Source organism: Hyla sarda, chromosome 2 (assembly GCF_029499605.1).
Source record: "Hyla sarda isolate aHylSar1 chromosome 2, aHylSar1.hap1, whole genome shotgun sequence".
Classification (NCBI taxonomy): domain Eukaryota; kingdom Metazoa; phylum Chordata; class Amphibia; order Anura; family Hylidae; genus Hyla; species Hyla sarda.
The window spans coordinates 363,729,006-363,743,424 of NC_079190.1; the positions used below are offsets into that span (position 1 = coordinate 363,729,006).

The window sequence follows — 14,419 nt, forward strand, 5'->3', positions numbered from 1 at the left end:
TCTAAACTCCTCACATTTAACCCTTACCTTCCCGCATAATACCCCTGTCATGGGGCCCCTCCGTTCCCATTCTGTCCCCTCCAGGGCTTTCTGTATATGTGTGTATGATGGCTGTGTGTGTATATACAGTGGCAGTGTATGTGTATATAGTGGATGTATGTGTGTATGATGGCCATGTGTGTATAAAGGGGCAGTGTGTATATAGAGGCAGTGTATATATTTATGATGGATGTGTGTGTATATACAGTGGCAGTGTATGTGTATATAGTGGCTGTATATGTGTGTATGATGGCAGTGTGTGTATATGTAGTGGCAGTGTATATATGTATAGAAGCTGTGTATGTGTGTATGATGGCCATGTATAGGGCTGCAGCTAACGATTATTTTAATAATCGATTAGTTGTCGATTATTTTATCGATTAATCGATTAATTGGAAAAAATGTCAAAATGCCATAAAAAAGGGGTTCAGCTGATTCTACTTGAAAAACTATGTACAATGGCCATATTAAAAGTTTCTAGCATGTGATGTGACCAAATAGCAGCAATTTTATAATTTTTTATTTTTTTTTCAAGTTTAAACCGGTTGCTGTACAGGATCATTATTAATGATCCTGTACAGAAACCAGCGTAATTTGATACTGCCGCATGGGTAACTATTAAACTATATAAAAAAAAAAATGTTAATGATTCACTAATATTTTAATAGTTCAGACAGTTAGCATGCGGTAGTATCAAATATTTAAAAAAAATAATTATTTAACTTTTTTTGTATAGCTATAGGAAATGGGGGAGCTAATTTTTATTGGGGGAGAAGTAAAAGTAATTTTTTTTCCTTTTTTTTTATATAGCACTCCTATACACATGTGTATATGCAGACTGCAGAACATTGCTTTTACAGACCCCTTTAGACAGCAGCCCCCCCCTTTAGACAGCAGGACCCCCCTTTAGACAGCAGCCCCCCCCCCTTTAGGCAGAAGACCCCCCCTTTAGATAGCAGCCCCCCCCCTTTAGACAGCAGGGCCTCCCCCTTTAGACAGCAGGACCCCCCCCTTTAGACAGCAGGGACCCCCCTTTAGACTGCAGGGACCCCCCTTTAGACAGCACACCCCCCCTTTAGACAGAAGGGCCCTCCTTTAGACCGCAGGCCCCCCCCTTTAGACCGCAGCCCCCACCCTTGTAGACAGCTCACCTGCAGCTGTCCTCTGTCAGGGGCTGCCGCTCCGCTGCACAGTTCTCCCGTCCGCATCACGTTGTGCTATGGAGGACCATGTGACACACACGTCACTCCGTAACGTTACGTCGGGCGCAGGGGAGGAGTGACATGTATGTCACATGGTCCTCCATAGGACAACGTGATACGGACGAGAGAACGGGGCAGCGGAGCGGCAGTACGCGACAGAGTACAGCTGTAGGTGAGCTGTATACAAGGGTGGGGGCTGCGGTCTAAAGGGGGCCCTGCTGCCGCAGCCCGACATGACCCACTGCTGCCTTGCTCCTAGCGCAGCGCCGGGATATGTCTATTCTCTGCTGCTCATCTCTTTACCCGACAGAGATGAGCAGCATAGAATAAACATGTCCCGGCGGTGGCTGATTGCACTAGGAGCAGGGCAGCAGCGGAGACATGTCGGCTTCATTCATTCATTCAATGCCGCCACTGATGGCAGACAACGAATCGGGCGATTATTTGATAACGGGATTAGTCGACAACGAATCCCGTTAACGATTTTTTATCGATTGCATCGATTAATCGTTGCAGCCCTAGCCATGTGTGTATAAAGGGGCAGTGTGTGTATATAGAGGCAGTGGCCGACATTTATCATTGTCTTTAGACTGTTTTTTGTGTCTACAAAAAGGCGCAAGCAGGGTTTATTTGCGCCTTTTTGTTTACACATTTCTGCTGATTTTGAGTTGCAATCCACTGATTTTGGCAATACACATGATATAGAAGGGATTTATGAAATGCGCCTTTTTGTAAAAAGGCGCAAAGCCACTGAAAAGTCTCTAAAACTACACCATCCCAGACCTGGCGTAGATTTTTAGTGTATGTGAAGAGAGAAATTTGAGAAAATGTGACCTGCACAAAATGTATCATATACTTTGTGAACATTTAATAAATATGGTGCTCCTACACATTACCAGCACACACAAAAAATGCTTCACTTACACCTACAATGATAAATGTGGGCCAGTGTATATATTTATGATGGATGTGTGTCTATATAGTGGCAGTGTATGTGCATATAGAAGCTGTGTATGATGGCCATGTGTGTGTATATAGGGGCAGTGGGGGACATGTATCATTACATGTCTATTGTAGACACAGTTCTACCCCTTTACACTGCTTCTCTAATTTACACTGTTGCTCAAGATTTACTAAAGTTGTGCATGTCCTTTGATAAATTTTGTGCAAATATAGAAACGCCCCCCCCCCCCCCCCCCCCTCGCTCTACCGTGCACTCCTTCTCTACCTCCCATGGTACACTGCTCACTGCTCATAGCTAGAAGTGCTGGAGCAGCAGGTGGGCCGAACAAAACTCTGCATAATAGTAAAATCATAAATCTGTATAAAGTACACAGAGTGGGAGATTCTCAAAGAATTTTGCACCAAAAAATAAAATGAAAAATCTATTTTTGTGCGAAAAGTATCACCACATGTTTAAAGAGCTTTGTGCCGCAGTTTACGCTGTTCACGTCAGTTTTGTAAAAGTGGGCGTGTCCGCGTATATTTTCTGCTTTACATGATATTTATACGTGGGGTGAGAGTCCAGTTTACATCAAAAATTTCACACCAGCTTTTTGATAGTGTAGAAATCACAGAAATGGTTGCAGTTTTATTGTTTAGTGTTTTTTTATATTTTTTTTTTTGGGGGGGGGGGTATGTAAGTATTCATAAAAAAAATTATTATTGAATAATGTTATATATATATATATATATATATATATATATATATATATATATATATACACTTTTATTTACATTTTTTTCTTGGTAACTGCACCTGCACTCACATTTAAGCTCAGAAATATTTTATTTATACAGTTATCACTTGTCTGGGCACTAGTAACCATGGAATATTTCGTGAGATGTTTCCACCAGAATTTCCCTGGATGTAAAAGTTGGCGCAAAAATCGACAATTTTGGCACAAAAAAAAAAAGTGGTGCAAAAATGAATTTTCACATATTTTCAAAGCAGCAAAAGAGACATTTGAAATGTGAGGAGAAAAAAAAATTGTGAATAATATAGCTGGAACAGAAATTACAGTAGTTTTTGTGAATCTCCCCCAGAATGTCTGGGTTTAAAAAATATGTAATTTTGCTGAACAATCTGTCCCCTTACCTCTATATCTATATATGTGTTTACATACCAGAATGCCTCCAAGTGTTGCAAAACTTGGCATGCTGGGAGTTGTAGTTTTGCAAAAGCTCCACCGCACCGCCCCGACCCCATTGCCTCCCCCATCCCCCGGTTTTTTAATTACCTGTTCCCAGGGTCCACGCTACTTCTGGCTCCTTCTGCGTCCTGCGTTACGCTGTGCACAATGACGAGTGACATGACGCGACGTCACCGTCAGTGCGCACAGTGACAGCTCAGGAGGACACCACCGGAGCCAGATGTAGAGTGGACCCCGGGAACAGGTAATTATAAAACCGGGGATGGGGGAGGCAATGGGGCCGGAGCAGTGCGGTGGGGGGTGCGGCGTGGTGCAGTGGCGCGGAAGGGAGCGCGGAGCGGTGCAGCGGTGGGGGGAGGGCGGTGGCGGTGATAGGACTCAGGAGGACCCCCGGACAGACAGGGGAGAGAAGCGAGTGGCAACGGTGGTCTATGGCACCGCAAAAGCCGCTGCAGTTCATTGATTTAAAGCACCCGCTTTAAATCAGTGATCTGCAGCGTTGTCGCGGGGGGATAAAAAGCCGATAACTTATACCGGAATATCGGTATAAGTTATTTGCTATCGGGCCTAACCTCCACAGATTATCGGTAGACATGAGCAAACTTTAAAAAAATTTGATTCGGCCGATTCGCCGAATTTTCCCGAAAAGTTTGTTTCGATCCAAATTTATTCGCGGCAAATCGATATTAAAAAAGGCTATTTCTAGCCTACAAACAGCCTCTATAGGGGTATAGAACACTTTGCTGTGTCCTAAAACGCATATGGAGTGTGTTGGGGTAGTGAAATAATACTGTTATTCAGAATAGCATGCAGATTACCGGCATCGCTCTTAGAATTACTGCCGCACAGCAGCACAATGACAGAGCCTGGTGGTGGCATCAGTGTCAGGAGACCATATAGTGACTGAATGACATAGCGTGGACATGTTGGCAGCAAGAGGAGACCATTTAGTCGCTGAATGGCACAGCGTGGAGTTGGCTGATGCACTAGTACACTACACACCAGGGCTTCACAATCCCCCCCAAAAAACAACACAATATATGAAATTTTTGACAAAGCTTTCTCATTGGTAGCACCCGTTATCCAAAAATTTGAAATTAACAGACCCAGGCCCCACCTCTGCGGCATCAGTAACCCATATATTGCCTGAAGGACACAGCCTGGAGTTGGCTGATGCACCAGTATACACCAGGGCTTCACAATCCCCCCTCCAAAATCAACACAATGAGAAATTTTTGTCAAAGATTTCTCATTGGTAGCATCCGCTATCCAAAAATTTGAAATTTCCAGAACCAGGCCCCACCCCTGTGGCATCAGTAACCCATATATTGCCTGCATGACACAGCCTGGAGTTGGCTGATACAAGAGTACACACCAGGGCTTCATAATTCCCCCCCCCCCCCCCCCAAAAAAAAAACAACACAATATATGAAATTTTTGACAAAGCTTTCTCATTGGTAGCACCCGTTATCCAAAAATTAGAAATTAACAGACCCAGGCCCCACCTCTGCGGCATCAGTAACCCATATATTGCCTGAAGGACACAGCCTGGAGTTGGCTGATGCACCAGTATACACCAGGGCTTCACAATCCCCCCTCCAAAATCAACACAATGAGAAATTTTTGTCAAAGATTTCTCATTGGTAGCATCCGCTATCCAAAAATTTGAAATTTCCAGAACCAGGCCCCACCCCTGTGGCATCAGTAACCCATATATTGCCTGCATGACACAGCCTGGAGTTGGCTGATACAAGAGTACACACCAGGGCTTCATAATTCCCCCCCCCCCCCCCCCCAAAAAAAAAACAACACAATATATGAAATTGTTGACAAAGATTTCTCATAGGTAGCACCCGCTATCCAAAAATTAGAAATTTCCAGACCCAGGCCCCACCTCTGCGGCATCAGGAACCCATATATTGCCTGGAGTTGGCTGATGCACCAGTACACACCCGGGCTTCACAATCACCTCCAAAAAACAACAACATTTCAGAAATTTTTTAAAGAAATACCTTTGTGTAAGAACAAGCGCATATCCAACAGTTCACAAGACTCTATAATGCAGGACGGTGGACCACCCAAAGACATTCTTCTCAAAAATAATAAACCCCACAATGATTGAAATTTTTTTACAAAAACTAATTCAATATGTGTGTAAGCGCATCTGTCTCCAAAAGATCAGATCACCAAAGGACTTTTTTGCCCAAAATGATGAAGCAGAGTTAATCCCTGTCCGTATTTTTTATTTTATTTTTTCATTAAAAATCACACGTAACAAGCGTTCCGTTGTGTAACGATTAGTATTCTGGAAAATTCAATTTTATTACTGATAAAATTATCAGTAAATAAAAAAAACAAAACACTACCCAAGAGTGTTTAAGAACCCCATACATTGCCCCAGGAGCAGTCAAGAGTAGGCCTTAGCAGTACCCAAGAGGCTTTAACCTCTTAAGGACCCAGCCATTTTACACCTTAGGACCCGGCCATTTTTTGAACATCTGACCACTGTCACTTTAAACATTAATAACTCTGGAATGCTTTTAGTTATCAATCTGATTCCGAGATTGTTTTTTCGTGACATATTCTACTTTAACATAGTGGTTAAAAAAAATTGTAACTTTCTTGGTGAAAAATTTGAAAATTTTATGAAAAATTTGAAAATTTTGCATTTTTCTAACTTTGAAGCTCTCTGTTTGTAAGGAAAATGGATATTCAAAATATTTTAATTTTTTTTTCACATATACAATATGTCTACTTTATGTTTGCATCATAAAATTGACAAGTTTTTACTTTTGGAAGACACCAGAGGGCTTCAAAGTTCAGCAGCAATTTTCCAATTTTTCACAAAATTTCCAAACTCACTATTTTTCAGGGACCAGTTCAGGTTTGAAGTGGATTTGAAGGGTCTTCATCTTAGAAATACCCCACAAATGACCCCATTATAAAAACTACACCCCCCAAAGTATACAAAATGATATTCGGTCAGCCTTTTAACCCTTTAGGTGTTTCACAGGAATAGCAGGAAAGTGAAGGAGAAAATTCACAATCTTCATTTTTTACACTCGCATGTTCTTGTAGACCCAATTTTTGAATTTTTACGAGGGGTAAAAGGAGAAAATGTATACTTATGTTTGTAGCCCAATTTCTCTCGAGTAAGGACATACCTCATATGCCTATGTAAAGTGTTCGGCGGGCGCAGTAGAGTGCTCAGAAGCGAAGGAGCGACAAGGGGATTTTGGAGAGTACGTTTTTCTGAAATGGTTTTTGGGGGGCATGTTGCATTTAGGAAGCCCCTATGGTGCCAGAACAGCAAAAAAAAACACATGCCATACCATTTTGGAAACAAGACCCCTTGAGGAACGTAACAAGGAATAAAGTGAGCCTTAATACCCCACAGGGGTTTCACGACTTTTGCATATGTAAAAAAAAAAAATAAAATTTCACTAAAATGTGTGATTCCCCCCAAATTTCACATTTTTGCAAGGGTTAATAGCAGAAAATACCCCCCAAAATTTGTAACCCCATCTCTTCTGAGTATGGAGGTACCCCATAAGTTGACCTGAAGTGCACTACGAGCGAACTACAATGCTCAGAAGAGAAGGAGTCATATTTGGCTTTTTGAGAGCAAATTTTGCTCGGGGGCATGTCCCATATAGGAAGCCCCTATGGTGCCAGGACAGCAAAAACTACCCACATGGCATATCATTTTGGAAACTAGACCCCTTGAGGAACGTAACAAGGAATAAAGTGAGCCTTAATACCCCACACGGGTTTCACGACTTTTGCATACGTAAAAAAAAAATAATATTTCATTAAAATGGGTGTTTCCCCCCAAATTTCACATTTTTGCAAGGGTTAATAGCAAAAAATACCCCCCAAAAATTGAAACCCCATCTCTTCTGAGTATGCAGGTACCCCATAAGTTGACCCGAAGTGCACTATGGGCAAACTACAATGCTCAGAAGAGAAGGAGTCATATTTGGCTTTTTGAGAGCAAATTTTGCTCGGGGGGCACTTCGCATTTAGGAAGCCCCTATGGTGCCAGGACAGCAAAATAACCCCCACATGGCATACCATTTTGGAAACTAGACCCCTTGAGGAACGTAACAAGGGGTACAGTGAGCATTTACCCCCACTGGTGTCTGTCAGATCTTTGGAACAGTGGTCTGTACAACATTTTTAATTTGCACAGCCCACTGTTCCAAAGATCTGTCAGACACCAGTGGTGGGTAAATTCTCACTGGACGCCTCATTACATTCCGTGAGGGGTGTAGTTTACGAAATGGGGTCACATGTGGGGTTTAGGTTTTTTTGCGTTTGTCAAAACCGCTGTAACAATCAGCCACACCTGTGCAAATCACCTCAAATGTACATGGCGCACTCTCCCTTCTGGGCCTTGTTGTGCGCCCCCAGAGCACTTTGCGCCCACATATGGGGTATCTCCGTACTCGGGAGAAATTGCATTACAAATTTTGGGGGGCTTTTTTCCCTTTTACCTCTTGTCAAAATAAAAAGTATAGGGCAACACCAGCATGTTAGTGTAAAAAATTAATTTTTTTACACTAACATGCTGGTGTAGACCCCAACTTCACATTTTCATAAGGGGTGAAAGGAGAAAAAGCCCCCCAAAATTTGTTAGGCAATTTCTCCCGAGTACTGCGATACCCCATATGTGGCCCTAAACTGTTGCCTTGAAATACGACAGGGCTCCAAAGTGAGAGAGCGCCATGCGCATTTGAGGCCTGAATTAGGGATTTGCATAGGGGTGGACATAGGGGTATTCTACGCCAGTGATTCCCAAACAGGGTGCCTCCAGCTGTTGCAAAACTCCCAGCATGCTTGGACAGTCAACGGCTGTCCAGCAATACTGGGAGTTGTTGTTTTGCAACAGCTGGAGGCTCCATTTTGGAAACAGTGGCGTACCAGACGTTTTTCATTTTTATTGGGGAGGGGATGGGGGCTGTGTAGGGGTATGTGTATATGTAGTGTTTTTTACTTTTTATTTTATTTTGTGTTAGTGTAGTGTAGTGTTTTTAGGGTACAGTCACATGGGCGGGGGGTTACAGCGAGTTTGAGCTGCCGCGCAAAATTTGCTGCATCGCAAACTTGCAGCCTGATACTCACTGTAAGCCCCTGCCCATGTGAATGTACCCTGTACATTCACAGGGGGGGACCTCCAGCTGTTGCAAAACTACAACTCCCAGCATGCACAGTCTATCAGTGCATGCTGGTAGTTATAGTTTTGCAACAGCTGGAGGAACACGGGTTGGGAAACACTGAGTTAGGAAACAGACAATGTTTCCCAACCAGTGTGCCTCCAGCTGTTGCAAACCCACAACTCCCAAACATTCTCAAACATGCTGGGAGTAGTAGTTCGGCAACATCTTTAGAGCCAGATGTTGCCGAACTATAACTCCCAGCATGCTTGGAGTTGTAGTTTTGCAACATCTGGAGGACTACAGTTTGCAGACCACTAATACAGTGGTTCTCAATCTGTGCCCTTCCAGATGTTGCAAAACTACAACTCCCAGTATGCCAAAACTGTCCAGGCATGCTGGGAGTTGTAGTTCTGCAACATCTGAAGGGCCAGATGTTACAGAACTACAACTCCCAGCATGCCTGGACAGTAAGGGCATGCTGAGCATGTGTAGTTTTGCAACATCTGGAAGGGCACAGTGGTCTCCAAACTGTGGACCTCCAGATGTTGCAAAACTGCAACTCCCAGCATGCCCAGACGCCAAGGGCTGTCTGGGCATGCTGGGAGTTGTAGTTTACAGGGTCCCAATACAGCAATGCATGTCGCTTTACGGCGACGTGCATTGCTGTAAAGGGCCCGACCGCGGCTGAAGATCCACTCACCTGTCGCCGCCGCCGCTGTCTTCACCGCCGGGATCCGGGTCTTCAGGGACGAGGTAAGTACCGGGGCCGGTCCCCAGCACTCCCCCGTCCCCCGCCCTCCGGTCTTCCTCCCGTCCTCTCCGTACTTTCAGGGGATGGGCAGGATGGGAGGAAGTAACCGCCCCCCCTCCTGCGATTGGTCGGTTAACTAACCGACAGATCGCAGGGGGATCGGAGGAGGTGGCAGGCTTGCCACCTCGCTCCTATTCTTTAGCATGGTCCTGGCTGTCTGTGACAGCCGGGATCATGCGAAATTACCGGGCGGTCGGGTCCCAGAGACCCGATCAGCCCGGTATCGCCGCAGATCGCAAGGGCGATTTCCCTTGCGATTTGCGGCGATCGCCGACATGGGGGGCCTACATGGCCCCCCTCGGCGTTTGCCCTGGATGCCTGCTGAAGGTTTTCAGCAGGCATCCGGTTCCGATCTCTGCCCGGCGCGCGGCCCAGGGTGTGAGGGCGTATCCATACGCCCTGGGTCCTTAAGAGGTTAATAACCCCCTACCTTTGCATGATCAATTGCGAGATCGAGCAATGCCAGGTGTGTTATGCCCTCTGATTTCCGGGGCCGCAGGCAGGCTCCACTGAACGGATTAGAGTGTCTCTATCTTTCATCGACCGGTGCTGGTAACCCGCTAACTCCCTGAAAGGTAAGCAGCCGCGAAGCAGGTGGCCTCCCCCGGGCATGACCACCGCAATCCACTAACTGCAACTTCCTACCTCCGATACCACTACTGCCAAGCTCCGTTATACGCTGCTTTTACACCTGGCTGTATTTTACCTGCTTCACCACCAGACGCCGAGAGGTTCTCCACGAGGCTTTGCTTTGTCCCCGGAGTAGATCCATCTGTCTCAGAGTGTGCTTCCATCTCCGGAGTAATCCATCTAACTCCGTGACCGGCGACTTCTCTTAGGCCTGTGGCAATCGGGCCCGTCACCGCAAGCGCATGCCAGCGCTGGACATAACCTCCACAGCACTTGCCATCTGCCTCTCGGACGTCCAGCCATACAATCACATCATCCATGGGAGTTGGTAACTATATTACTATATGAACTGTTTCAAATTCTACAATCACGGAGTGCACTTTATAAAAAGTGAACTATGCTGGTTTACACAAAATTGGATTAGCGGAAGAATATACCATACATGCGGATTTTAAATTATTAAATTATTTTATTACTATACTATCAGCTCCCCACAAGGGCCCTGTGGAAGGAGATATTTATGTATTTGATTTATACTATTTATATTATTTTTACATTTATGTCTTATTTGTAATTATTTTATATTAAATATTATTCATCATTTAAAGTGAAGCACAGTCCGACTCTATTCCTTTGCAATTTTATCATCATGTACCATTTATGGTATTAGTCTAGAGGCTTTTGGTACCCCCTTTTTTCCTTATTATAGATTAATGTATGCAGAATAACTTTACAATTGCATGTTATAAAAAAAATATGCTTCTTTCTATTTAATTTTCCACTTTGAAGAAATGACCACTAGGGGTCTCCCTACCAGTCCTGGCAGCAAGCATTTCAGACTCATGCTGGAGTCCTAAACACTACGAGCTGCCAGTCTGCTTTGTTCACAAAGGAGAACACTCAGAGCTACCAGCCTGCTTTGTTCACAGCCTGTTTGGCTGTGAACAAAGCAGGCTGGCAGCTCTGAGTGTTTAGGACTCCAGCATGAGTCAGAAATGCTTGCTGACAGGACTAATCGGGAAAAATACAATAGAAAGAAGCATATTTTTCATTAACATGCTATTGGAAAGTTATTCAACATTCATTAATCTAAAATATATCAAAAGTTTATTTGATGAGAGGTACCCTTTAATTACCCCATACATTGCACCAGGAGAAGTCAGGAGTAGGCCTCAGCAGTACCCAAGAGGCTTTAATAACCCCTTACCTTGCCCGATCAATTGCGAGATCGAGCAATAACAGGTGTGTTATGGCCTCAGATGTCCTGGGCCGCACTAGCGCTCCACTGAATGGATTAGCGTGTCTCTATCTTTCAAGGACAGATGCGTGTTGCACGCTGAAACCAGTTTGTGATAGGGATCTGTGATTGCAATTATTTAATCTTAAAACGAGGAATTACCAGTAAGTGAGGGTCATAAGCTGGCGTTTATTAAGTCCCTGCCCTTTGTACACACCGCCCGTCGCTATAAGCGATTGGATTAGTTAGTGAGTTGGTTAGTGAGGTCCTCGGATCGGCCCAGGCGGGGTAGGAGAATGCCCTGGCAGAGCGCCGAGAATTTAACGATCATTGTTGAAATTTGCATTAAGCATGTATTTAGCTATTGCTAAACATCCAAAAATTTTAGGGCCAAGGCCAGAGGCACCAGGGAGGCAAGTAGTTCCTGAAAGACACAGAATGAGTCTGGAGCATGCATTTGCAGTACCCAAGAGGTTTTCATAACCCCTTACATTTAAAGATCAATTTTTACATTTGCATTAAGCATGTATTTAGCTACTGCTAAACTTAAAAAAATTATAGGCCCAAGGCCTGAGGCACCAGGGAGGCAAGTAGTTTGTGAAAGACACAGAATGAGTCTGGAGCAGTCATTCGCAGTACCCAAGAGGGTTTCATAACCCCTTACATTTAAAGATCAATGTTGACATTTGCATTAAGCATGTATTTAGCTACTGTTAAACTTCAAAAAATTATAGGCCCAAGGCCAGAAGCATCAGTTTTCCCCATATTAGGAGCATACTTGTCCCCCAGATTAGGCAGCATAGATGTCCCCCAGAATAGGAGCATAGTTTTTCCCCAGATTAGGCAGCATAGATGTCACCCAGATTAGGCAGCATAGATGTCCCCCAGATTAGGAGCATACTTGTCCCCCAGAGTAGGCAGCATAGATGTCACCCAGATTAGGAGCATACTTGTCCCCCAGAGTAGGCAGCATAGATGTCCTCCAGATTAGGAGCATAGTTGTCCCCCAGATTAGGCAGCATAGATGTCACCCAGATTAGGCAGCATAGATGTCACCCAGATTAGGAGCATACTTGTCCCCCAGATTAGGCAGCATAGATGTCCCCCAGATTAGGAGCATACTTGTTCCCCAGATTAGGCAGCATAGATGTCACCCAGGTTATGCAGCATAGATGTCCCCCAGATTAGGAGCATACTCGTCCCCCAGAGTAGGCAGCATAGATGTCACCCAGATTAGGCAGCATAGATGTCCCTCTGATTAGGCAGCATAGATGTCCCTCAGATTAGGCAGCATAGATGTCCCCCAGATTAGGCAGCATAGATGTCCCCCAGATTAGGAGCATACTTGTCCCCCAGATTAGGCAGCATAGATGTCCCCTAGATTAGGAGCATAGTTGTCCAGCATAGATGTCACCCAGATTAGGCAGCATAGATGTCCCCCAGATTAGAGCATAGTTGTCCCCCAGATTAGGCAGCATAGATGTCACCCAGATTAGGCAGCATAGATGTCACCCAGATTAGGCAGCATAGCTGTCCCCCAGATTAGGCAGCATAGATGTTACCCAGATCAGGCAGCATAGATGTCACCCAGATAATGCAGCATAGATGTCCCCCAGATTAGGCAGCATAGATGTCACCCAGATTAGGCAGCATAGATGTCACCCAGATTAGGAGCATACTTGTCCCCCAGATTAGGCAGCATAGATGTCCCCCAGATTAGGAGCATACTTGTTCCCCAGATTAGGCAGCATAGATGTCACCCAGATTATGCAGCATAGATGTCCCCCAGATTAGGAGCATACTCGTCCCCCAGATTAGGCAGCATAGATGTCCCTCAGATTAGGCAGCATAGATGTCCACCAGATTAGGCAGCATAGATGTCCCCCAGATTAGGAGCATACTTGTCCCCCAGATTAGGCAGCATAGATGTCCCCCAGATTAGGAGCATAGTTGTCCAGCATAGATGTCACCCAGATTAGGCAGCATAGATGTCCCCCAGATTAGGAGCATAGCTGTCCCCCAGATTAGGCAGCATAGATGTTACTCAGATCAGGAGCATAGATATCCCCCAGATTAGGAGCATACTTGTCCCCCAAAGTAGGCAGCATAGATGTCACCCAGATTAGGAGCATAGATATCCCCCAGATTAGGAGCATACTTGTCCCCCAAAGTAGGCAGCATAGATGTCACCCAGATTAGGAGCATACTTGTCCCCCAGATTAGGCAGCATAGATGTCCCCCAGATTAGGAGTATAGTTGTCCCCCAGATTAGGCAGCATAGATATCCCCCAGATTAGTCAGCATAGTTGTCCCCCAATCAGCGCGGGCCTGTCAGAGCCAATTAAAGGGCCGTATGTGGCAAGCGGGCTGTACAATGCCCAGGTCTGCCCCAGAGGGTTTCACAACCAACCACCATAGAGAAAATTTTGTTGTAGGAGCATGGTCAATCTACTCAGACCCATCTGTCATTGGTGGCTAGAAATCCTGACTGATCCATCCCTGATTCATCTTGACAAATGTCAGTCTCTCCACATTTATAGTGGACAGACGATTTCACCTTCGGGTGACTCTGGCCCCGGCCGCACTAAACACCGCACTAAACACCCGCTCTGATGGCACGGGCAGGACAGCTTTTCCAGGGCAAACTCCGCTAGTTGCGGCCATAAATCGAATTTGGCTGCCCAGAAGTCCAGCGGATCTTCAACGGTTGTTGGCAGGGTCATGTCGAGGTAAGCCACCACCTGCTGGTTCAGGTCCTGCTCCATGTCCACCTGCTGCTGATGAGTAGCTTCACTATGCGGCTGAAGGAAGCTACTCATCAGCGACTGTAGACTCAGGCTGCTGCTGATTAAGCCGGTACTGCTCCTGCCACCCCTCCCCAGCAGCCGTGGCAGTGGAAGGTGAGAGCAGAGGGCCCCCCCCCCCCGAGTAAGACCTGCGAGTGGATGGACCATGTGGCCGATGGCATCGGCCAACCGACTACATAGAAGCTCCCTGAAGTGGGTCAGTTTATCCTCCCTCTCATTGGGTGTAAAAAAGGCCCCCATTCTGGGCCAGTAGCGAGGGTCTAATAAGGTGGAGATCCAGAAGTCATCGCGCTGACGAATTTTGACAATTCGGGGGTCACTACGCAAGCAACTCAGCATGCATCATGCCATTTGTGACAGTGACTCGCTGTGACTACCTGC

The 14,419-nt window shown here is 45.4% G+C and overlaps 1 protein-coding gene across 1 annotated transcript in view; it reads right to left on the reverse strand.

The window, feature by feature from the left end:
- Positions 1-14,419, reverse strand: part of LOC130356605 (uncharacterized) — a 1,200,575-nt gene that overhangs the window by 65,286 nt on the left and 1,120,870 nt on the right. The window lies entirely within an intron of this gene.